At 42.0% G+C, this 25,049-nt stretch overlaps 1 protein-coding gene, 1 long non-coding RNA gene and 1 pseudogene across 7 annotated transcripts in view; 1 reads left to right on the top strand and 2 right to left on the bottom strand.

Annotated features, from left to right (window-relative positions):
* The window catches only part of LOC149128834 (uncharacterized), a 55,055-nt gene extending 32,185 nt beyond the window's left edge, over positions 1 to 22,870 (bottom strand). Inside the window, exon 1 of the long non-coding RNA XR_016211262.1 lies at positions 22,738 to 22,870. This is a non-coding gene — a long non-coding RNA (uncharacterized LOC149128834). The remainder of the gene's footprint in view (positions 1 to 22,737) is intronic.
* The window catches only part of ALDOB (aldolase, fructose-bisphosphate B), an 88,089-nt gene that overhangs the window by 50,151 nt on the left and 12,889 nt on the right, over positions 1 to 25,049 (top strand). Inside the window, 1 exon segment of one of the 5 annotated variants that reach the window (NM_001171114.1) lies at positions 23,701 to 23,772. The exons of the other annotated variants lie outside the window; for them this stretch is intronic. The gene's annotated coding sequence lies outside the window, so the exon portion shown is untranslated. 5 annotated transcript variants of the gene reach the window in all.
* LOC100341743 (RNA polymerase II elongation factor ELL2 pseudogene) lies at positions 640 to 17,708 on the bottom strand (annotated as a pseudogene). The gene is made up of 2 exons (XR_016227508.1): positions 17,651 to 17,708; positions 640 to 4,043 (listed from the first exon to the last, which is right to left on the bottom strand). The product of XR_016227508.1 is annotated as an RNA polymerase II elongation factor ELL2 pseudogene (transcript).

Here is a 25,049-nt window from a genome sequence, read left to right as displayed (position 1 = left end):
TATGAATGATGAGGTATCAGCTGTCAGTCTGACTGGCTTCCTTTGAAAAAATTTCTTGAATCTGTGGCTTGATGATTTACCAGTTTTGAGATTATTCAGCTATCCTCTTTTCAAACATTACTTCTGCCTCATTTTCTCTTTTTTTGTTTTTTTTTGTTTGTTTGTTTGTTTTGTTTTTTTTTTTTTTGTTTTTTTTTTTTTTTGGCTAATCCCTTTTTGAGTAGGTTAAAAGCTCACTCATGCCCCTGTGTCTTTTTTTTTTTTTTTTTTTTCACAGGCAGAGTGGACAGTGAGAGAGAGAGAGACAGAGAGAAAGGTCTTCCTTTGCCGTTGGTTCACCCTCCAATGGCCACCGCGGCCGGCACGCTGAGGCCGGCGCACCACGCTGATCCGATGGCAGGAGCCAGGTACTTATCCTGGTCTCCCATGGGGTACAGGGCCCAAGCACTTGGGCCATCCTCCACTGCACTCCCTGGCCACAGCAGAGAGCTGGCCTGGAAGAGGGGCAACCGGGACAGAATCCGGCGCCCCGACCGGGACAAGAACCCGGTATGCCGGCGCCGCAAGGCGGAGGATTAGCCTAGTGAGCTGCGGCACCGGCATGCCCCTATGTCTTTAACACATCCTTCTGTATTTTTTTTTTTTTTTTGGATGCTGGAGACAAATATCTTTATTAAAGATACTACCAAAAATTTGGCAAACATTTCAAAACAGATTTGTAAACATAATGCTTCCATTTTCAACTGGCAGCACTTTGAAAAGACAATACAATAAGACAAAACAAGTTGAATCAACATTAGTTCAAAATCCTTATATCTTTGACCACATAACTTATGTTCCCACATGATAAAACAAGTGATAGTTTAAATCAACGTCAACAGATAAACTCCATGAAATGAAAGTTTGTGCTGTTTGATGAATCACAGTATGTTATGGTTAAATATATCTGCTCTTTTTTTTTATATTCCTGTAACCCAGGATGAAAAAAAAAATCTTTAAATATACATCACATGTAGGTAATAGCTTCTTTGCATATCTCTCTTCAAAAAATACTTTATAGCAGTATATAAATAGGTTACCTACACATTTAATTTTATAATTTTGCCCCAAAACTATAGATGTTTCATTTTTATAATGTATCAACTTTTGACCAACATTAATAAAGCTGACAAACTGTTGAAATGGAAATGCTTTTGTCTTCCACTATAGAAGTAGCAATTGGACAGGAGAAAAAAAAAAAAACAACCCTACAGTAACACTCGTCAGTTGTTTCACCTGAGTGTTTGGCCTACAGAGAGTAGCAGCTTTTTTCCTTCACGCACACTCACACCCACACCACCTCTGCACACAAGACAGGCCAAGCATACGCTTTCACACGCCGGTAGGCCACAGTGGGCTTCCCATCGCTGGAATCAAGTGGGAAGCAGTGTAGCTAATGATTAACCACACTATGTACACAACTAGCAAACACCTTAAGGCAACCATTGCAATGGGGGGTTAACTTGCAGGGTGGATTGAATATTCCAGATCAAGTCAGCCTGTAGAGATGTGTGTATGGAAAAATCTATACACATACTCAAACACCTTTCTGTTGTTTAACCCTCCAAAACAATGTTTTAAATTTTTTTTGTGTTTTGTGCAAATTTCTATATATTCTACCATTTAAGGCAAAGAGTTTGCATTAAGAAAGGTCAGAAAATAGGCTTATGTTTATCCAAAAGCATTTCACCTTGCACATTACTGCTGTTGTTAAATACACACAACTTTGAAGTGTGGGCACTGAATCCCCGAGATCTAAAAAATCATTTCTAATGACAAACACAAGTTTTTAAGGAAAAAGGTTGATTTGAAAGACACTGGATCCCCAATATCTAAAAAATTATTTCTATTAACAAACATAAGTCTTGAGGCGGAAAAAAAGAATCAGATAAAGCAGCTTCAAAATGCAGGAAAGCAAAGTAAAATGGGGGAGAAAAAGTAACTCAAGTTTACTAATACTGAAACTTTGAGCAGGTAAAGTTTCATCTCTTCAGAATCTAGAGCAATGCACTGGGCATTTTCAATAAATAAGCTTCAGTTTATTCACATCTTCTGGTGCAGCAGGCCCTATTGCCACAGCTCTGCCTGCTGTTGGTCGAAGTCCCCGATCAGCTTTTTGATGTGAGCCAGTTTGTTGTGAAGATACTCACACCTGTATTTTTCTTCATGATAGTTGGGACTGCACTGTTTGATCTTCTGATATTCTTGTAAGACTTCTTCATGAACATTCTGATACTCTTTTGAGCCTGGAGAAAGGCGCTTTCGTTGCGCATCCAGTTTGATAAATCTAGCTACAGTCTCCATCCTGGCGTGCAAAGCCCTGTACTCATCGTACTCGGCATTGAAGTCATCCTTGTAATTCTGCCGTTGCTCATAGGAGACGATAGCGATGTATTTTATCAAATAATCTGGGAGTTCAATCGTTGAAGGCGGCTCCGTGGGGGCAGTGCAACCCTCTTTAACTCCTGCATTGGGGTTTGGACTGGAGTTACCGAACTTGGCTAGTTCTTCTCTTTGAAGGTGCTCTTCCTTTTCCTCCACCGTCTCAACTTCATGCTTCCTTATTTAGTCCTTTTCCTTGTGTTTCTTGGACTTCTTTTTGGACTTCTTATGAGACATTGAATGGGTTTCTTCCGTAGGCTGTGGACACTTTAGTAGAATGGATCCAGGGGGTAAGGGTTCCACAGAAGTCCTAGAGGTATATTTGTCTTGCTGGTCCGCATAAACGCTACCGTTTTGACTGAAACTGTCCATGGGCAGGTCTTGAGTCCCCCGGCCCTCTGGAGTGCTGGGGGAATTGGAGTTGGAATTGACAGTCTGCGGAGGATTGGAGGCCGGCAGGTGAGTCGAAGGCAGCAGTGCAGGGGTAGGGATGGTGGCGGCTGCAGGGGGCGGCGGGAGGCCTGCAGCTGATTTTTCGCCAGTGGGATTCAGGTGGCCATTTAATGTTGGCGGCACTCTGCTTGTCAGATGAGATATTCGAGCTTTTTTATTCATTAAAGGGTCGATGAAATCAGAATCCAGAAGCCGCTTCTGAGGAGGAGATGCAGTGTCTCTACTAGAACATACAGGAGATTCTGAACGGCTGGTGCCAGCAGCATTCTGAGATGGATTTAGTTTTCTCGAGAGCACAGACTCCAAGGCCCGTCTGTCCAAGTCATTGTATCCAGGCCAGTCTCTCTGGAGCTCTTTAAAAACATAATCCTTCAAGGTATAAGAGAGGTCCTTAGGATTCAGATTGGCGACCACCTGCTGCAGGATCGCTCCCAGGGAGTTCTTGTCTTTCTGGTTGACGCCATCTTTCTGCAGTCGAGCAAGCAGCTCCGGTTTCTTGTAGGCCTTGAGCGCCGGTAGGTGAATCACCCTGTCCCTGTGCGGTCGCTGAGAGACACTGCTGCTGCTGTGTGTCTTGTGAATCGTATTCGCGGGGTTCATGGGGGTTGACCTTTTTCTCTCAGGCACTGCATCTGCAACAGCTTGAGGTGCCTTCCGAATCTGCACTCTTTTCCCTACATACGGTCCACCGGGTTTGATAACTTTAGTGCTTCGGTTGCGGGATTCCTCCTCGGCCTGGGTCATTCTTTCTCGTGTCATCTGATACGAGTCGTTTGTTGCACACACTGTAATTTTATCCTGTATAAACCCCAGGCAATTGAGCTGGGAGGCTCCAGAGCTGGAGAAGGTTTGCTGAATGCAGTCAAAGCTTCCTTGAGGGTTGTCCTTGCCCACGTTTGACAAATAGAAATTAAAGTTATGCACTTCATTGAGGGGATCATTTTTGGGGATTTTGACAAGCCCTTGGAGCCCTTGGAACTGAATCGAAGGTCGAAAAGGAATTAAATTCTTGTGGCTCTGGTAAGTCTCGAGCGCTCGGAGCGCTGTCTCCGTGAGCTTCACATGGAGAACGGTGATGTGGTCCTGCCCCAGCCGCCCACACGACAGTCGGTAAGGCTGCTCCTCCCGCAGGCCCGCAGCCCCCCCCCCCCCACCGCCGCCGCCGCCATCTTAAACTCCCCAGGGTGCCGCCGCCTACGCCGCTCGGGCTTTAGCCTCCACTGCGGTCGCGGCTGCTCGGGCTCCTGCAGCCGCTGCCACAGCTACGGCCATCCCGCTGCTGACGTACTGTCATATACTGCGCTCAGCCAGACCTCGGGCTGCCACTCCCTTCTGTATTTTAATCTCTCTGTGCTGAGTATTTTCTACTGATCTGTCTTCCAATTCATTAATTTTCTCTAATATCCCTAATTATTAAATTTAACCATTAAGTTATGATTTCGGTTGTTCTTCAGTTATGTTTTTCATTGTCAGCTTATCTTTTAAGGTGTGCTAGGCACAGCAGTTGGAAGCCTATTTGTAGAAATAATTTGGAGTCTAAGATAAAGTTCCAGTACAAGACTTTTTAATTTGCTACTATCAGATGGGGAGGGGAGCAGTAAGCACTTCAAAATGAAACCTTATTCCTACAAACATCTTTTTTATTCCTTTCTCAATATTTTTATTTTTAATTTGTTCTGGAAGTATGAGAGGATGTGAACTTATGTTATAATTATATGTACACACACACAGTGAACCTCCAAATGGGCTGACTCCATGTGAGTAAATTCAATAACCTCAAATGAAAGAATGCTGCCCCTCCACCACAACATTTCATCTGTACAGAACATGTGCAGACGTTTTCTACTTTTATTATTCCCTAAGCAATACAGCAAAAAACTATTTAAGTAAGTATTATAAGTAATCCAGGGATGGTTTAATGTACAGTTGGATGTGCATAATGTGGCAATAAAAGTCCTTTTATAAAGAGACTTGAGCATTGATGGATTTTGGTATCCTGAGGAGTCCTGGAAACAATCTCCCACATATATATACACATATATACACACACATTTATGTGTCCAAGATCTTTCTATGCACTTGTTTTTTGCAGCAGCAACATTGCTGCTATTGTCATACATTTTGTTGTGCTTCTTCACCTGTCATTGCTATAGTCTCCAATTATAGGCGTGCATGAACTATACTTTTTAGTAGGCACATGGTTTGTGTGTTGCTCTTTTCTGGAGATCCATGTGAGGTTGCCCAGAAGCACAAGGCTTCCTCTTGGAAGATCTCATAGGCTTTGTTCCAAGTCCGAATCCTGCAGCTCTGCTGGCTTATGCACTGCCAAGTAGTGGCTGCTGCCGCCTTCATCCAACTCCTTGGACAGGGAAGTGGCTGCGGCGGCCCAGCGTCTCAGAGCACCGCATCCTGGAAGGTTTAGCGCAGGCATCAGGGGACACACGACAGACCAACCAGCTCCCTTTGGAACGCGTGGGCTCTGCGTGCTTCCTTCTTGGCTGTCTCGCGTCCCTGACTGCGTGGGGCCCAAAGGTCGCCTTCCTGGCAAGAGCGTGACTGCCCCGGGACGCACCCCCCGCCCGGCGGTAACAGACACCTCACCTTGGCCGCATGCCCACTTGCCTGATTGTCCTGGCCTCTAACCCGGCCCCCCGCGCTGCTTCCTCTTCTGAGTGAGGCACCTGCCTCAATATCTATTCTTGATTTTTCAAAAGTTAAGATGGATAATTTTCTAAAAGATATTCCAGGCAAAATCAATATAACTAACAATAAAACAAGAGAGCATTGCCATGAAAAATAATAAAGTAGAAATAAGCAGAGACCCACTCTCACAAAACGTTTACCTTTGCCTCTAAACTCCCACCAATTTATAGATTAAGAGTCTATTGAAAAAAGCCACAGATTTCTTTCATCTGATCATTTCTCTTAGACTAAAATTTTCTTAGTGGAAAATTTTCATCTGAAAAGCTATTAGAACTAGTTATGGAATTCAAAAATGAGGTGAATTACTAAAGATAGCTTCCTTATAATAAAGATAATAGACTTTTTAAATTATTCACTTGTTTATTTAAGAGGCAGAGAGATACACAAAGACAGAGAAAGAGAGAACATGCGCGCAAGAGAGCACTCTATCTACTGGTTCCTTCCCAAATGTCTGGGAATTATTCACTTGTTTATTTAAGAGGCAGAGAGATACACAGAGAGAGAGAGAGAGAGAGCACTCTATCTACTGGTTCCTTCCCAAATGTCTGGGTCAGAGCCAGAACTGGAAATGCACTCCAGGTCTTCCACGAAGGTGTCAGGGACCCAGCTACTTGAGCCAGTGCCACTGCTTCCCAGGATCTGCATTAGCAGGAAGCTGTAGGAGCTGGAGTCAGGAGCTGAACCCTGTGTTCTCTCATAGGACACAGGCATCCTAAGCACTAGGCTGAACACCTGCCCCTTTTCAATAGCATTAATAGCATTAATAAGTTAGAAATGGGGAAAGGTCTAAATAACAATAATCAGTTTTCCTAGAATAAACTTAAAAGATGTGCAGGGCCAATATCAAAAGAATACAAAAACTTAAGTGAATTGCAAAAACAAAGATGTGAATAGAATAATATATTATTTTTCTTGCCAGACAATTTCAGCAACCTAGCAATTACCTTCCAGTTAGCTTATACATTTAGTATAACTTCAATCCAAATCTCAGATTTGGAGCCTCATGAAACCATTTTGTGATCACTTTGGAAAAATCAAAAGTAAGAAGACTCAAGAAATCTTTAAAAAAGATTGTTGGGGATATTCTCTTATACTCTCAGATGTTTAAATGTATCGTAAAGCTATAGCCAACCTTAAAAAATATGAAGAGCAGTGCAAAGACAACCAAAAATGCATGGATAGGAAATTAGAAAGCATTAAGATATATGTGTGTGTGCTGTGTATAGATATATATTTATATACTAGTCAAATATATCATGGATGATATTTCAAAAGACTGCTGAATTGCTTTAGAGAGACTAATGAGATAGCTGTTTAATGTAGCAGAACACTGTCATTAGAGTGTGCCAGTCTTTTCAAAACCTCTTGATAGTTTGATGGGTTCTCACACTGAACATCCTGCCTGCTCAAGAGAATCCATTAGATTCCCTAATCCTCCTCTTCCCTCCACATATCCATGACATCTGCATGACATCTGATATGGGAGAGAGCTGTGTGAGGAAGAATATTCAGGGAGGTCCTTTTTCCATCAAGTGTAATGTCAAGAGCATTTTCTCCTAAGTCAAAGTCATAGGCATCCTATGGAGACCGTTTTAAAACCGTTTATTTTTTGTCTCACTAGAACCATTTTGCAGTGTGGACAGGTCTTTCTTCCAGATGCCTGGTTCTTGGCAGTGTAGCCTACAGGCCTAGTCTGCTGGCTGTCCCTGCGATCTGTGAGTTACTGAATTTGCTTTAATAAATCCCTTTCTGCTTAAGCTAGTTAGAGTTGCTTCTGTTAGTTGCATTTAAGAACAGGCCCAACTCAGACAATTTCCTGTTAGGATGGGGAGCTGGGGACGGGAGGAGGGATACATTTATATTTCTGCCTCAAAACATTCACAGATTCAAATGCATATATTAAAAGTGAAGAAATGACAAAATCAGATTCACCAAAACTGTGGTATAATTTGAATGTATACCTTTAGTAAAGTAAAGCTTTGAATCCACATAGGAAGCTAATTGGGTATAACACTCTTGGTGATAACATCCGAGCTGAGTTGGAAGCCCTTCTTGAATGTGAAGCTCTGACAGCCAGCCCTCCAGCATTGGTCCCATGAGAATCAGGGAGCCTATCATGAAGGGCCTGGGTAGAAAACCATTCAGCCTTTACTTGGCAAATGATCACACAGTGTGCAAGTCAATACAAGCATTGTCTTACTCCAATTCAAAAATTGTTTTGCTTCATTTCAAATCTGTGCCATTTTACCCATATAGTAATAGCCAAGTAGTTCTATCCTTGGTTAGACTCCCTACTTGTCCAGCATGAAGTATTTATATATGATTTAAAATAATGTTATTCCTGATTTTAGCAAGCAGGTATGTAAGAAGGTCACTAGAATAAATGAAGTAGATGCCTATGAGAATAATAAGATTTAAAATGTTATGCCTTCCCTTGCCTTTCTTCCTGGCAATCCTTAGCTCATAGGACCAGTATCTGTTCTGATCCTATCTAGCTCAAGAAAATGAAATTATGTCATCTAGGTATGAAGGAATGCTTGTCTTTTCTTAATTCTTCTCTGGGTATGTTCTGATTCTATTGCATCCCCCACAGTTATAGAGCAAAGAGCAGAATAGAGAGGGAAATGGACCCATTGAAGGACTGCCCTCATCACAGCCTGCATCCACAGTCATCCCCCACTTCACACACAAATAGAAACGTGTACACACACACACACCTGCACACACACATACACATTACATCTTAGAGCAGGAAGCATTTTTTTTTTTTGACAGGCAGAGTTAGACAATGAAAAATAGAGACAGAGAGAAAGGTCTTCCTTCCATTGGTTCACCCCCAAAATGGCTGCTACGGCCGGCGCGCTGTGCGGATCTGAAGCCAGGAGCCAGGTGCTTCCTTCTGGTCTCCCATGAGGGTGCAGAGCCCAAGGTCTTGGGCCATCCTCCACTGGCTTCCCGGGCCACAGCAGTGAGCTGGACTAGAAGAGGAGCAACTGGAACAGAATCCGGTGCCCCAACCAGGACTAGAAACCGGAGTGCTGGCACCACAGGCAGAGGATTAGCCTAGTGAGCCGCGGTGCCGGCTGAGCAGGAATTATTCTGTACACTCCCAACTTTGTTCATGCTTCCCCATTTTAACTCCTCCACGCAGTCACCAAGAGAAAGAGCCCACCTTTCTTCTGGACTCAACAAAGCCCTCTCTCACCTTTCTTGGGTCATGTACACACAACCTTGGAATCTACTTAAAAGAGAAATCAAAATAGTGATGTAACATCCAAAGTGTCTTTTAGGTAAAGTGGAACATGTTAAACAAATTTCCAAGGTTTTCTGTTAGTGGTTTGTTGTTGACAAGGCCATCTTCTTGGAGATACAAGGTTTACAGGTAAACTGGAGAGCATTGCCTAGAACAGAAAAAACAATTCTTGTCTGAAAGGGAAAGCTGTGAGGAAAGAAGTGAGGAGGAAATAATGAGAGCAGAGAGGAGAGTAGCAGAGTTTGAAGCAGTGGATAGAACACCCCATTCATGGTATCCCACACATGATGGGGGTTTCCTTTTACTTATTAAAGTTTTCTGGGGCCAGTGCTGTGGTGTACTGGATAAAGCCACTGCCTGCAGTGCCCACACCCCATATGGGCACCAATTCGAGTCCTGGCTGCTCCACTTCCAATCCAGCTCTCTGATACGGCCTGGGAAAGCAGCGGAAGATGACCCAAGTCCTTGGGCCCCTGCACTCATGTGGGAGACCCAAAATAAGCTCCTGGCTTCTGGCTTTGGATTGGTTCAGCTCTGGTTGTTGCGGCCATTTGGGGAGTGAACCAATGGTTGGAAGACCTCTCTCTTCTTCTCTCTGTGTGTAACTCTGACTTTCAAATGAATAAATAAATCTTAAAAAATAAAATAAAATTGGTTCAATGTGTGCAAAACAATCAACGTGATACACCACATAACAGACTGCAGAAGAAAAACCATATGATTATCTCAATAGATGCCAAGAAAGCATTTGATAAAATACAACACCCTTTCATGATGAAAACTCCAAGCAAACTGGGTATGGAAGGAACATTCCTCAATACAATCAAAGCAATTTATGAAAAACCCACAGCCAACATCCTATTGAATGGGGAAAAGTTGGAAGCTTTTCCACTGAGATCTGGTACCAGACATGGATGCCCACTTTCACCACTGCTATTCAATATAGTTCTGGAAGCTTTAGCCAGAGCTATTAGGCAAGAAAAAGAAATTAAAGGGATAAGAATTGGGAAGGAAGAACTCAAACTATCCCTCTTTGCAGATGATATGATTCTTTATTTAGGGGATCCAAAGAACTCTACTAAGAGACTATTGGAACTCATAGAAGAGTTTGGCAAAGTAGCAGGATATAAACTCAATGCACAAAAATCAACAGCCTTTGTATACACAGACAATGCCATGACTGAGGAAGAACTTCTAAGATCAATCCCATTCACAATAGCTACAAAAACAATCAAATACCTCGGAATAAACTTCACCAAGGGCGTTAAAGATCTCTATGATGAAAATTACCAAACCTTAAAGAAAGAAATAGAAGAGGATACCAAAAAATGGAAAAATCTTCCATGCTCTTGGATTGGAAGAATCAATATCATCAAAATGTCCATTCTCCCAAAAGCAATTTATACATTGAATGCAATACCAATCAAGATACCAAAGACATTCTTCTCAGACCTGGAAAAAATAATGCTGAAATTCATATGGAGACACAGGAGACCTCGAATAGCTAAAGCAATCTTGTACAACAAAAACAAAGCCGGAGGCATCACAATACCAGATTTCAGGACATACTACAGGGCAGTTGTTATCAAAACAGCATGGTACTGGTACAGAAACAGATGGATAGACCAATGGAACAGAATAGAAACACCAGAAATCAATCCAAACATCTTCAGCCAACTCATATTTGATCAAGGATCCAAAACCAATTCCTGGAGTAAAGACACCCTATTCAATAAATGGTGCTGGGAAAACTGGATTTCCACGTGCAGAATCATGAAGCAAGACCCCTACCTTTCACCTTACACAAAAATTCACTCAACATGGATTAAAGACTTAAATCTATGACCCGACACCATCAAATTATTAGAGAGCATTGGAGAAACTCTGCAAGATATAGGTACTGGCAAAGACTTCTTGGAAAAGACCCCAGAAGCACAGGCAGTCAAAGCCAAAATTAACATTTGGGATTGCATCAAATTGAGAAGTTTCTGTACTTCAAAAGATACAGTCAGGAAAGTGAAGAGGCAACCGACAGAATGGGAAAAAATATTTGCAAACTATGCAACTGATAAAGGGTTGATAACCAGAATCTACAAAGAAATCAAGAAACTCCACAACATCAAAACAAACAACCCACTTAAGAGATGGGCCAAGGACCTCAATAGACATTTTTCAAAAGAGGAAATCCAAAGGGCCAACAGACACATGAAAAAATGTTCAAGATCACTAGCAATCAGGGAAACGCAAATCAAAACCACAATGAGGTTTCACCTCACCCCGGTTAGAATGGCTCACATTCAGAAATCTACCAACAATAGATGCTGGAGAGGATGTGGGGAAAAAGGGACACTAACCCACTGTTGGTGTGAATGCAAACTGGTGAAGCCACTATGGAAGTCAGTCTGGAGATTCCTCAGAAACCTGAAGATAACCCTACCATACAACCCAGCCATCCCACTCCTTGGAATTTACCCAAAGGAAATGAAATTGGCAAACAAGCAAGCTGTCTGCACATTAATGTTTATTGCAGCTCAATTCACAATAGCTAAGACCTGGAACCAACCGAAATGCCCATCAACAGTAGACTGGATAAAGAAATTATGGGACATGTACTCTATAGAATACTAGACAGCAGTCAAAAACAACGAAACCCGGTCATTTTCAATAAGATGGAGGAATCTGGAAAACATTATGCTGAGTGAATTAAGCCAGTCCTAAATGGACAAATATCATATGTTCTCCCTGATCGGCGACTACTAATTGAGCACCAAAGGGGAAACCTGTTGAAGTGAAATGGACACTATGAGAAACAGTGACTTGATCAGCTCTTGTCCTGACTATTGATGTACAATGTAATACTTCATCCATTTTAGTATTTTCTCTTTGTTTTGTTCTAGTACTATTGGTTGAACTCTGTAATTAACACACAATTATTCTTAGGTGTTTAAATTTTAACGGAAAAGTGATCCCTGTTAAATATAAGAGTGGGAATAAGAGAGGGGGGAGATGTACAATTTGGGACATGCTCAATCGGACTTTCCCCAAATGGTGGAGTTAGAATCATGCCAGGGTATCCCAATACAATCCCATCAAGGTGGCATGTACCAATGCCATCTCACTAGTCCCAGTGATCAATTTCTGTTCACAATTGATCATAATGATAGGTCTAAGAGTCAAAGGGATCACACAAACAAGTATAGTGTCTGCTAATACTAGCTGATAGAATAAAAAAGGGAGAGAACGCTCCATCATGGGAAGCGGGATACACAGTAGACTCATAGAATGGCAGATGTCCTAAATAGCACTCTGGCCTCAGAATCAGCCCTTAAGGCATTCAGATCTGGCTGAAGAGCCCATGAGAGTATTTTAGGCATGGAAAGCCAAGACACCCTGGGGAAAAAAAAAAAAAAAAAAAAAAGGAAGACCTAAATGGAAGATCTCTGCAAATGAGATCCCAGAGGAAAGAACGGGGCCATCAAAGAAGGAGGTACCTTTCTCTGAAGGGAGGAGAGAACTTCCACTTTGACTATGACCCTGTCGGAATAAGATCGAAGTCAGCAAACTCAAAAGGCTTCCATAGCCTTGGCAACTCATGACTAGAGCCTAGGGAGATTACTGACGCCATAAACAAGAATGTCAAATTGTTAAGTCAACAACAGGAGTCACTGTGTACTTACTTCTCATGTGGGATCTGTCCTTAGTGTGTTGTCCAATGTGAACTAATGGTATGACTAGTACTGAAATAGTATTTTACACTTTGTGTTTCTGTGTGGGTGCAAACTGATGAAATCTTTACTTAATATATACTGAATTGATCTTCTGTATATAAAGATAATTGAAAATGAATCTTGATGTGAATGGAATGGGAGAGGGAGAGGGAGATGGGAGGGGTGTGAGTGGGAGGGAAATTATGGGGGGAGCCATTGTAATTCATTAACTGTACTTTGAAAATTTATTTTTACTAAATAAAAAAAATAAATAAAAATAATAAAGTAAAATTTGTGGCCAGCGCCGTGGCTCACTTGGTTAATCCTCTGCCTGTGGTGCCGGCATCCCATATGGGCGCCGAGTTCTAGTCCTGGCTGCTCCTCTTCCAGTCCAGCTCTCTGCTGTGGCCCGGGAGGGCAGTGGAGGATGGCCCAAGTGCTTGGGCCCCTGCACCCACATGGGAGACTAGGAGGAAGCTCCTGGCTCCTGGCTTCAGATCGGCGCAGCATCGGCCGTGGCGGCCATTTGGGAGGTGAACCAATGGAAGGAAGACCTTTGTCTGTCTCTCTCACTGTCTATAACTCTACCTGTCAAATAAATAAAATAAAATAAATAAATTTTCATCATGTATTTATTTGAAAGGCAGAATAATAAAGAGGGAGAGAGAAAAAGAGAGGAAGGGATCTTTAGCTGGCTAACTCCCCAAATGCCCAAACAACAGGGGTTGGGCCAGGCTGAAACTAAGATCCAGGAGCTCAGGCTGGGTCTCCTGTATGTGTCTGCATGCATGTGGCAGAGACACAAGTCCATCATCTGCTGCCTTTCAAGCAGGAAGCTGGATTGGAAGCAGAGACAGGCCTCTGTCCCAAGCACTGTGATATGAGATACAGTGTCCCAGGCAGTAGCTTAAGTCACTGTGCCACAACACCTGATGATGGGGGACTCAAAGGTCTTTTAGAAACAGGGTTGACTAATGCTCAATTTTAAATTCTTTTGTTGCCACCATGTGACTCCCCTTCCTCTCTGTAAATTTTTAGCTATGTCTACACAAAAACCATGCAAATGAAACTGTTTTGTGTTTGATTGGTTTTGACTTTTGTAGAAATGAAATAAAGGAGTCAAGTTTCCCATCATGATACAGACAGGACTGGGATATTGGCGCCAGAGTGATGAGCCATGTACCTGAGTTGATTCAGTGAGATGAAATGCTCTGAGCCAGAGTGATCTTAATTTCAGAAGCCCTTTAGGGAGTTCCCCTAACCTGGGCAAAGGCCTTGGACTTTCTGGAATTTCTAGAGTGGAGGTTTGAGCCAATACTATCTGACTGAAATATGAGTTAGTTGTTTCTATTGTGATCTTGCCTTTTGCTCCCTATTCCACTTGAGTCAAGAGGGACATTGGCATTGGTAGAACCAAAATAGGCTGCTTCCCTCAGTGGTCCAGGGTGGATGAGGGAGAAAGGGTCTCTTGAGAAAGATCTCTGGGTCAGTGCCTTTGAGAGTTCCAGGAAAGTAGAGGACATGGGAGAAACGACTGAAAGAGCAGATTTATCTTCACATACTGCAAGCAAGGGCTCCAGCAAGAGGCCACTTTCTTTTCTCTGACTATGGCTCTCCAGAGTATGATCATCTTTTAGTAAGTGACTGCTTCTATATTCTTTCCATTTTTATAAGCAGCAACTTTTACATTCCTTCTGGGATCAGAGGGAGTGTGTTCTCACTTGGAAAATGGCCCAGAGAAGAGCCACCAAAAGGAGGAATAGCAAAAGAGGACAAGCCTGCCCTGGGAGTAGAGCAGGAAGCAGAATGAAAGCAAGTGAATCCTCCCTTCCTCCCTGCCGCAGGGGAGCTGGGGCACCTGCTGCCTGCTCACAATTAACACGCATGCAGCCACCTGCTGCCGTTCTAGTGATTGGAAGCAAACCTGCCCTGGCTCCCTGCCACAGAGATATCTGGTTCTAGTCCCTTATTTACACCTCAGGCTAGCAGCCCAACAGGGGCCCCAGCTGACACCTAGGAGTCAGCTTTACCACAGAAGACAGGCTGCTCTGGGGCAGGCAAGCCATGCACCTTGAACAACATGGCACAGGGGCGTGATAAGGTCAGCTTGTCTGCCTGCCCGCCACTCAATCTGCTACTGACTCAGAACCATGGGTGCATGGTCATATCTCTTTATTAATATCTCTTCTTTAATTCGCCTTTACACTTTCCACCAATATTTGCTCTTTATTTTCCTCCAACCTACTTCTACCTCTCTCCACCTCCTTCTGTGTTTAAGGTATACTCTCCTTCTTTCTCTCTGTTGTGTTTCACACAACAGAGGAAAATGTCTCTCCTTATTTACACTCCCTACCACTCTCTGCAAGGGTCCTTTTTCTTGAATGTGGGTATGCAACTTTTGAGACGTCCCACTGTCCAGCTTAACTTTTATACATATAAAATGAAGAAGTCTTTTGAGGATAGGAGTGAGATAGGAGAATTCCAGATGAAGGATACAGAAGATAGTGAGGTTGATTACTGTTGGAGTAAAAATTTTGGTGACAGGGAGAGAAAGAGGTTTTTGGAGAATTGAGGGGAAACAGGAATGATAGTGATACCAATACCTGTTATTTATACAATATTTACCTTCTGCCAACCACTGTGCTTAACCTTTTGATTCAACCCCATCATCCAACATGTTGTAGGGTTTTACTATATTACCCTTTTACTTTTGGGGAAATGGAGGCTCAAAGAGTTTAGGGAATTTGCCCAAAGTAACACAAGAAAGCTTTGAGCTGGAATTAGAAACAGTTTCTATCTGACTGCAAAGTCCACATTTTTAATGATTAAATTATATTTACTCACCAATAAGATTTATGGCTAGAACTTCAGAAGGGCGGAGGGTTGGATTTGTAGATGATTGAACTGGTTACCTAGGTGGCTGAGTGACATTATTCTTACTTTGTGGGGTGATGGTGGCACCGAGTGGACAATGATCTGCCATCTGCTCAAGCTACTGACTACTTGCCCCTCACCAAATCTGGATCTTTTGTCCAGTCGTCCCCAAAGATGTAACTATGGATCTGATTGGACCAGTGTTCTTCATTCCTAAGGAGTATAATGAAGCAAACCCAAGAGTAGGCGAGAAAGAAACATGAGTAGAAGAGAAAGAAACATCTGTGCCAGTCTTTTGAAGAGTTATTAAAAATCCATACCAACAATACTTCCTAAACCAAAACACTTTATGGTCCAATCTAAGATTATTCTTTTAATCTACTTCTTTTATTTTAAGATAACCATGTGTGTCAAAACCATGCAATTGTGTGTGGGGATTGGGGGACTGAGGGAAGACTACAGATCATCACAGCTTGAGGAGACCCTTCTTCACATGAGAAACTCAAGACCACAGGAAGGCTTTGGAGCCACAGACCTGGGTTTCAGCTGCTGCCCAGCTGCTTACTAGTGGTCTGACCTGGGGTAAGATAATAGATCATCTCCCTCCTGACCAAAGCAATGCCTACACTGCTGATGTAGTGAGGATTAATGGATGTATTCTATTGGGAGTACCCAGAAAAGTTCCTGTAAGGAGTCAGCAGTCAACAAATTGTGATGCCCTTCTGTGGCCAATGTCATCTAGCTACTAAGGGGCAGAGCTAGGGCCAGAATCTTGTGTTCTGATGTGCAAAAATGTGTGTGTGTGTGTGTTTTACAGGAATGGTGTAACGTCTGCTTTTGTGAAAGAACATGGTTTATGTCACTTAATTATCTAGAGATTTTTATAGTTTTCAAACACTCATTGAATATTGTTCTATCAGTGCAAGGATGTGGTAAGGCAGGAGTGCTACTGTTAGGCCCGCTTTACACATCAGGGAGGAGAGGCTGAGAGAAGGTGACCTTCTTCAGTCTCATGGCTGGTCAGGAGCAACACTGGACACAGATCCATTACATCCTCGTCTAGGGCTTTTTCCATTAGCACACAATACCCTCTATGTAAAGGCCAGCAGTTTTACCAAAGAGATAAGGAATAGAAAAAGAAATATGTTGGGGGTCATAAATGACATAAGTAAGCAACAACCTGATTAGATAATGAGAGAAAAAATGGACTTTGAGATGATTGAGCAAAAGGTAAAGAGAAAAACAGAGAAGGTGGTAAATAACCCACTAAAAGGGAATATGGGAACAAGAGGGATGGCCACCAAGGGCCGCAGTGTAACTCTTTCCTGTCAGACAAATACTGGCGCTTTGATTCATCTGAAATCCTCTCCTGTTCACTCTGCAGCATCCTAACTGCATGTGCATATTTGTATTTCTCAGCCAAGGAGAATGTCAAATTCCTCATCACATTCCAAGCTTCAGTTTTTCTCTCTGGAATCAAGGGAGATAATATTTCTAATCCCTGCAATATGGAGACTCTTAGATATACTTACCCTGAATGCTTGAATACACATATGTACTCTGGTCTTCCTAGAATACAGAGTTAAGAGTTCTTAGCAACAAAGTGTCTGAGATTTTATTATGAGTAATTCCCATGTTACCCCTGCGCTTTATTCTGGTGCTTTAAAAGTGATTTACACCTTCATATTTTTAGCTTTCAAAAAGCATACCATGCGTCTCCCAGCACCAGTATTTAAAAACCTCTGTGAGGCCGGCGCCGTGGCTCACTAGGCTAATCCTCCGCCTTGCGGCGCCGGCACACCGGGTTCTAGTCCCGGTTGGGGCGCCGGATTCTGTCCCGGTTGCCTCTCTTCCAGGCCAGCTCTCTGCTGTGGCCAGGGAGTGCAGTGGAGGATGGCCCAGGTGCTTGGGCCCTGCACCCCATGGGAGACCAGGAAAAAGCACCTGGCTCCTGGCTCCTGCCATTGGATCAGCGCGGTGCGCCGGCCGCGGCAGCCATTGGAGGGTGAACCAACGGCAAAGGAAGACCTTTCTCTCTGTCTCTCTCTCTCACTGTCCACTCTGCCTGTCAAAAAAAAAAAAAAAAAAAAAACCTCTGTGAGTATATATTGAAAACTACTGGTTGTGTTCTTTACATAGATGAATTACATGGTGTGTGATTCTATCTCAATAAATCTGATACATTAAGAAAAGGGCTATGAATAATTGAAATTAGGCTTGTGAAGAAATATTTGTATACCTCTGTTAGTAGCACCATTATTCACAAGAGCCAAAAGATGAGAGCCCCAATTGACCATTGACTGAAGAATGGATGAAACAAGCATCCTCAAAATGTTAATGAAAAATGTTCATTGTCTTTCAATTCCATTTTTCCATGAAATGAATTATTTGGCCTTTAAAAGGAAAGAACTTCTGACACATGCCACAGCATGCATGAATCTTCAGATCTTAATTCTGAGTGAAATAAGCCACTCACAAATACATTCCACTTATAGGAAGTAACAAGGTAGCCAAATTCATAGACAGAAAGTAGAATAGAGGTGGCCAAGAGCAAGGGGGAGGAAAGGAATGGAGACTCACTGTTTAATGGGTATAGAGTTTCAGTTTTACACAAGTTCTGGAAAGTGGTTGCACAACTTTGGGCATGAACTGAATTGCTACCGAACCGAATGCCTAAAATGATTAAGGTGGTAGATTTTATGTGTATTTTACCAACATTTTTCAAAAAGTGATTGTGCTATGGTTCTTGTACAGCATTTGATGGGAGCTATAGTTTAGATTCCTGTGAAACTCCAAAGTAACAATGGTAGAAGAGCTTTCGGAACCCAGTAGTTTTAGGAGAAAGCATGGTTGTAACTATCAATTATTTCAAAGTTCTCAGAGATTAGAAATACAAGCCCAATTACCCCAAACTTTTCTTAGATTGATGCTACTGCATTCATATAATTATTGGTTCATTTATTCAACAAAAATTGATTGGATGCCTGTGAAGTATGACTGGGCCATATGAAAGCCTACAATATTTGGACTTTTTAGGTCTTTGCTTCCATGTTACTTCATTGAATTTTCTGTGAATACTACAAAAATAACAACCATCACAAACACCCCAACAAAAAAATGTCTTGGTACTTTTATTTATATACATTCTCTAATTTGGGTTAATGTGATTTGATTTCTGACCTCAACCCTCCTCATCACCTCTTAGATTGTGAGTTTCTTGAGAATAGACCAGGGACTGGCATTGTGGTGTAGCAGCCACTGCCTGCAAAGCTGGCATCCCATATGTGCAATGGGTGGTGTCTGGTTGTTCCATTTATGATCCAGCTCCCTGCTAATGACCTGGGAAAAGTGGCAGAAGATAGCCCAGGTGTTTGGGCTTCTGACACCCAAGTGGGGACTCACTCCTGGCTCCTGGTTTTGGCCTGGCCCAGCCCTGGCCGTTGTGGCCATCTGGAGAGTGAACCCGCAGATGGAAGATCTCTCTCTCTCCCTCCCGCTCCCTCCCTCTCTCTGTAACTCTGACATTTAAATAAATAATCTTAAAAAGAATAGGTTGATTTTATTCATCTTGTATTCTCTACAAGGGTGTACCCTCTACAAAGTCTTTGTAGCTAACAAAATGCCTTACACATAGAAACCCAATACAAATTTTGTAAACTGTGATAACAATTCTATCTCTGTGACCAAAATAATGTTTCAGAGTATTGAAACCATCTCAACCACAAAGCAGATGGCTATGTTATAAGGAAATATCTATATCACAGGTTGGGAAAGACATATTAAATTCCAGCCAAGATTCTTCTAGGTGCATTGCGTAGGTGCAGTCCCTTTTTGTGAGTTATTTCTCCATAGAATCACTAATCTTATAGTGAGTGCAACATATGATTCATGAGATTTACTTGCATGTGTACCTTTGTGGTCTCAATTCATGCTGTACATGAATACATTTAACTCAAGGCCTGTTCATTGATTTATGTGGATATCACATTCAAATCAGAAGTGATGTGACAGGTATGTAGGTATCTGGAACCCTCTGGTTGAGTTCCTGGCTCCTGGCTTCAGCCTGGCCTAGCTCTGGCTGTTGTAGGTGTTTGTAGAATGAACCAGCTAATGAAAAAATCTCTCTCTCTCTCTCTCTCTCTGTTTCTCCCTCTTTCTGTCACAAATAAATCTTTTGAAAAAAAAATCAGAAGTAGAGTTGAACAGGAAGAAGAAAATAAAGGGGCAATTATTGGTGGAAATGACAGTAACAATCATGAATGACATTGTCACACTGCCTAGTAAAAGAATCTGTGACTGGAGGCCTTAATATCAGAGTTCTGCATTCAGATATAGCAATTTAATTAAATAATAAATTGGTCCCTCATTATGTTAATTTATTTATTCTTTATAATCACTTTCTGATGGAGGCATTACTACCCATTTTACAGACAGTGAAACTAAGGATCAGTGGGGCAGGGGAAAGGGGCACGTTTCCCGATGTTTGACAGCCTGCAAGTACCATGCTCTCTCTATATACTGTGACATCTGAATTTTAAGCATTTATTGAGTTAGGAGACTTAAAAAACAAACACAGCAAAAAACCCTTGTGAGCACTCTGTGTTGTTCAGAAGTTGCTGTTTCTCTAAGGTCCTGCAAGTCTTTTAGCTTTGCTTCCCTGAACTTTGTGTTTTGAGTCGCACATCAAGTCACAGCGGTGTTCAAATGCCGAAGCCACAGGAGCAGCAGCGGGCAGTACCGCTTTGGGTGGGTCTACTCATACTCCTCTGACATGCCTGGCCAGGCTGCTGTTCACGTGAAACAATGCTGGGCAAGACCAGAGATATTTAGGTTTGCCGACGCAAGTCATTTCTCCCTGATTAATGCAGGTTTAATGTCCAAGGTTATAAACTGCTGAGAGTTGGATAGGAAAAAAGCTAATCTAAGCACTCTGTGCTCAACAAAATGTAAGCAGCTCTGCTTTTGACCTCTGACTGGAAGTGAGATGGACTCCACATGGTTCTGTCCTGTTATTCTAGACAATTAGCTTCCCTCTCTGAACCACAGTTTCTTATGTATAAAATAGGTGGAATAAAGCTTTCCTCAGAGAAGTGCTGAGATTAGAGATCATGTGTAAAAAGAACCAAATGCATCAGAGAGCCTCACAAAAAGAGATAGATATTATGATTGTTACTATTACTGCCATAATAAGAATATCATTATTTTAATGTACTAGTAACATCTCCCACTAGGTGGAATGTTTTTTTTTTAAATTTTATTTAATGAATATAAATTTACAAAGTACAGCTTATGGATTACAATAGCTTCCCCCCCCCATAACGTCTCTCCCACCCGCAACCCTCCCCTTTCCCACTCCCTCTCCCCTTCCATTCACATCAAGATTCATTTTCATTTCTCTTTATATACAGAAGATCAGTTTAGCATACCTTAAGTAAAGATTTCAACAGTTTGCTCCCATACAGAAACATAAAGTGAAAAATACTGTTTGAGTACTAGTTATAGCATGAAATCTCAATGTACAGCACACTGAGGACAAAGATCCTACATGAGGAGTAAGTGCACAGTGACTCCTGTTGTTGACTTAACAAATTGACACTCTTGTTTATGGCATCAGTAATCACCCTAGGCTCTTGTCATGAGCTGCCAAGGCTATGGAAGCCCCCTGAGTTCACTGACTCTGATCATATTTAGACAAGGCCATGGTCAAAGTGGAAGTTCTCTCCTCCCTTCAGAGAAAGGTACCTCCTTCTTTGATGACCTGTTCTTGCCACTGGGATCTCACTCAAGAAGATCTTTCATTTAGGTTTTTTTTTCCCCCCCAGAGTGTCTTGGCTTTCCATGCCTAAAATACTCTTATGGGCTTTTCAGCCAGATCCGCATGCCTTAAGGGCTGATTCTGAGGCCAGAGTGCTGTTTAGGACATCTGCCATTCTATGGGTCTGCTGTGTATCTCACTTCCCATGTTGGATCATTCTCTCCCTTTTTGATTCTATCAGCTAGTGTTTGCAGATACTAGTCTTGTTTGTGTGATTCCTTTGGTTCTTAGTCCTATCATTATGATCAATTGTGAACAGAAATTGTTCACTGGGACTAGTGAGATGGCATTGGTACATGCCACCTTGATGGGATTGAATTGGAATCCCCTGGTATGTTTCTAACTCTACCGTTTGAGGTAAGTCAGCTTGAGCATGTCCCGAATTGCACATCTCTTCCCTCTCTTATTCCCACTCTTATATTTAACAGTGATCACTTTTCAGTTAAGTTTCCGCACTTAAGAAGAATTGTGTATTGATTACAGTAGGTAGGGTAGGTAGGAATGTTTTAATCGTGGTTCCAACCACCACTTCTACCTGATCCCAGCAAATGTCATTACATCCATGCTATATTCTTTCTTCACCTTCCATTTTCTCTTTCTCTATTCTCTTTTAAGAAAATCATATATATTCAAACATCAATGAATCAAGAACCAGGTGCTTTATGAGTACCAAGTGGAAATGGGGGAACTGGAAAGTGTGCATTAGGTGCAGATGGACTCGAAGGGGCTGATGGGACCTTTACCTGGTCCAGTGTTCTGCTGTCATTAGGGCAGGTCTTGATTGAGCCAAATGAGCCTCAATTTGTGTTTTAAGCACTTAAATTTCCTTCAGTAGTCACATTCAGTGGCTAATGTTTCCTGCTTTAGAAATGGTAAGCCTAAACTTTGCTAAGACAACCCACTTTCCAGCTTCTTGCTTTTTGATTTTTATTGACATTTCACTTTTTCACTTATAAATTCCAGTGTTACACCTTGTACCCTCAAGAGCTTTTGTTTTCCATTTAATCAGTTTTCCAAAAGAACACGTTCTTGAGAATTTATACTTCCCTGTAATCAGGTCTTCCCTTTATTTTCAGATATCCTCCTTTTATTTGTGTTATTCATTATTTGCCTCAGGAAGTATTTAATATTTTTATTTACCCTCGCTTGAATTAGATTGTGATTTATTGCGCAGGACGAAGTCTGTAGAATAAACTTATACCCAGACAGTGCCGTATTTGGGGATGCTAAAGGTGTAGATCTATTACTCTGAGTTTAATTTCAGTTTTTACCAACTTTGGAGACAAACTTAAAAAGGTTGAGAGAGAATGACAATAATGTGAAAGACAGTGGTTTCTGGCATTAGATACATCAAGGAGCTCATTTTAATTTTTGGAGACTGGGAAGGATGGGGGAGAGAAGCATTTTTTAAAAAAAATTATTTATTTACTACTTACTTACTTATTTCTTTATTTGAAGGGCAGGGCTGGGAGTGGGGGGGGAGTGGAAGATATTTTTCATCTGCTACTCACTTCCAAAACAGCCGCAACAGCTGGGTCTGGGCCGAAGTCTGGAACCTAGAACTCCATCTGTCTCCCACGTTGGTGCAGGGGTCCAAGCACTTGGGCTATCCTCTGCTGCTTTCCCAGGCACATTATCAGGGAGCTGGATTAGAAATGGAATAGCCAGGACTAACTGGCACCCAAAAAGGAAAACGGTGTCACAGGCAGTGGCCCAACCTGCTGTTCCACAACGCCAACCCCCAGAATGATTTTTAAATAGAATGTTTGAATTTTGTTTTTCATCCAGGTGAAATCCACATGAACAAAATTCAAGGATTCAGAATCAATTGGTTTCACAGAAAGATCATTTAAATTTAACTATAAATGATACAATAAATAGTTGGAACTAGCTACTAACTAAACATTAAAAATAATGAGGACACAGCACCATTGGCCTAAATTGGAAATAGCCATCCTTTCATCCTATTGTATACAGGCACTTCACAAACTCATTTAATGTTCCTGTGAAAATGAGATCCCATTTTACTGATGTGAAAATTAAGGCTCAGTGTATTTTTTTTTCTAAAAAAAAAAAAAAAAAAAAAAAAGCCCTTTGGCTGGCCAAAGCCACATGCTTTGTAAATGCCAGAGCTAAGCTAACATTCTTCCCAGTCTCACTTCATGGACTGCAGAGCTCAGCTACTCACCAGCTGCATGAGTTAGGGGATTCTCCTAATCCACTATGCTTCAGTTTCCTTACCTGTACAACATAGCGTCTGGATTAGGAACCACATAGTCTAAAGACAGCCCTTGTAGCTTAACATTGTAGGAGCATAAGGAGGGTGTGTAAGGATTGTAAGGATTGGTTGCTTATGAGCCAATCAGAGGTATCAAATAGACACCTCCCTATCTGGCCAAGGTAGGAAGGGGAGGGCAAAAGTTTAAAAAAAAAATCTTAAATGAGATCTCTATAAAACCTGTGTGTTTCCAAAGACCTGTTGCATTTGGCAGCAGCTGCCTCACGCCAAGTTTCTGATATCTACGAGGACTCTCCTCTCCATAACTGTAAGTAAAGAACTTCCTTTGAATACCTGGACTGCACCAGTGAACAAGGGGTTAGTGACAGCACTAAGCCTGTAGAGGGAGAGGTCTCTTTGCTTTTGTTTTCAGGAAAAAAAAATTGTCGATGGCCGAAAACTTGCTGAATCTGTTGAAATGGATTTTTTTTTAAGTGTAAATGCTCCTTTGCTGCTTTCCTGGCTTTTTGAGTGGTTGCGAAATGCTTGAGATTGATTACCACTTACCTCTGTTAACTGCATGAGGTACACTTAAGTGTCTGGTCTGGACAAACAACAGAACATACCTATTTGGTTAGGTTCTGATCCAATGAGATCCCTATTAATTTCTACTTTCTCTTTTTTTAAAAAAAAAGTTATTTATTTTTACTTGTTTGAGAGGCAGAGAGACAGAAACAGATGATCTGTTCAGTGGTTCACTCAGCCAATGTCCACAACATCAGCCAGGGCTGGACTACAGTAAAGCCAGGAACCCGGAACTCAATCAGGATTTCCTGCATGGGTGGCAGAAATCCAAGTATTTGAGCCATCACCTGCTTTCTTCCAGGAAGCTGGAAGGAGAGTAGAGCTGGCACTCAAACCCAGGCATTCAGAAATGGGATGCAGAGGCATGCCAAGTGGCATCTTAACTGCTGTACCCCTGCTTTCTCTTCTCATAACAACTAATTTCAATTGTTTATTTACATATCTTTTGCTTCATGCTGTTTTCTGCATTCTTGTCCCACACCTGCTGGTACAAGCACTGAAGTTGCTTTGTTACATAAATGAATCCTTGTAGTGTTTTGCCCCTGGCCTTCACCCATGGCTCAAAGGAGGAAAAGGAACAGGATAGGAAGCTTCACAGAGCGGAGTCACCATTTGAGTATGAGTTTCAAACATGCCACTTGTTTCATGCCTTCTGTAACACTTGTTACAGTAGATACTGGGAAAACTAGATAGCTTAAGACATCAGGAATCAACAGCTGTTGATTTACTGTGGTACATTTCTTACTATCTGGAAAATTGGCATATTGTAAAGATATGTTGTCTTCTTTTAACATAAACTTCTCTTTAAATAGTTTCCTAGAACTCCATTAAGCTACCCTGGATACAACAAGGGCTTGGGCTCTGCTGCCAAGGAATTCCTGACTTTGGCCAAAGCAAATCTGGGAGACACCAAGGTCCAAGTTAGAGTCAAGGTGTAGAGCAGGGAAAGGGATGTAGTAGCTGGAAACCCGAGTTCCTTTGTCTTAGGTGCCAGTTTAGAGGGAAGAGCAACACTCAAGT

The sequence above is a fragment of the Oryctolagus cuniculus genome, chromosome 1 (genome assembly GCF_051225735.1).
Source record: "Oryctolagus cuniculus isolate XC-2025 breed Fujian yellow rabbit chromosome 1, ASM5122573v1, whole genome shotgun sequence".
In the NCBI taxonomy this organism is placed as follows: domain Eukaryota; kingdom Metazoa; phylum Chordata; class Mammalia; order Lagomorpha; family Leporidae; genus Oryctolagus; species Oryctolagus cuniculus.
Note: the sequence above shows the minus strand (reverse complement) of the source record. Positions and strands in the feature narration are given on the sequence as shown.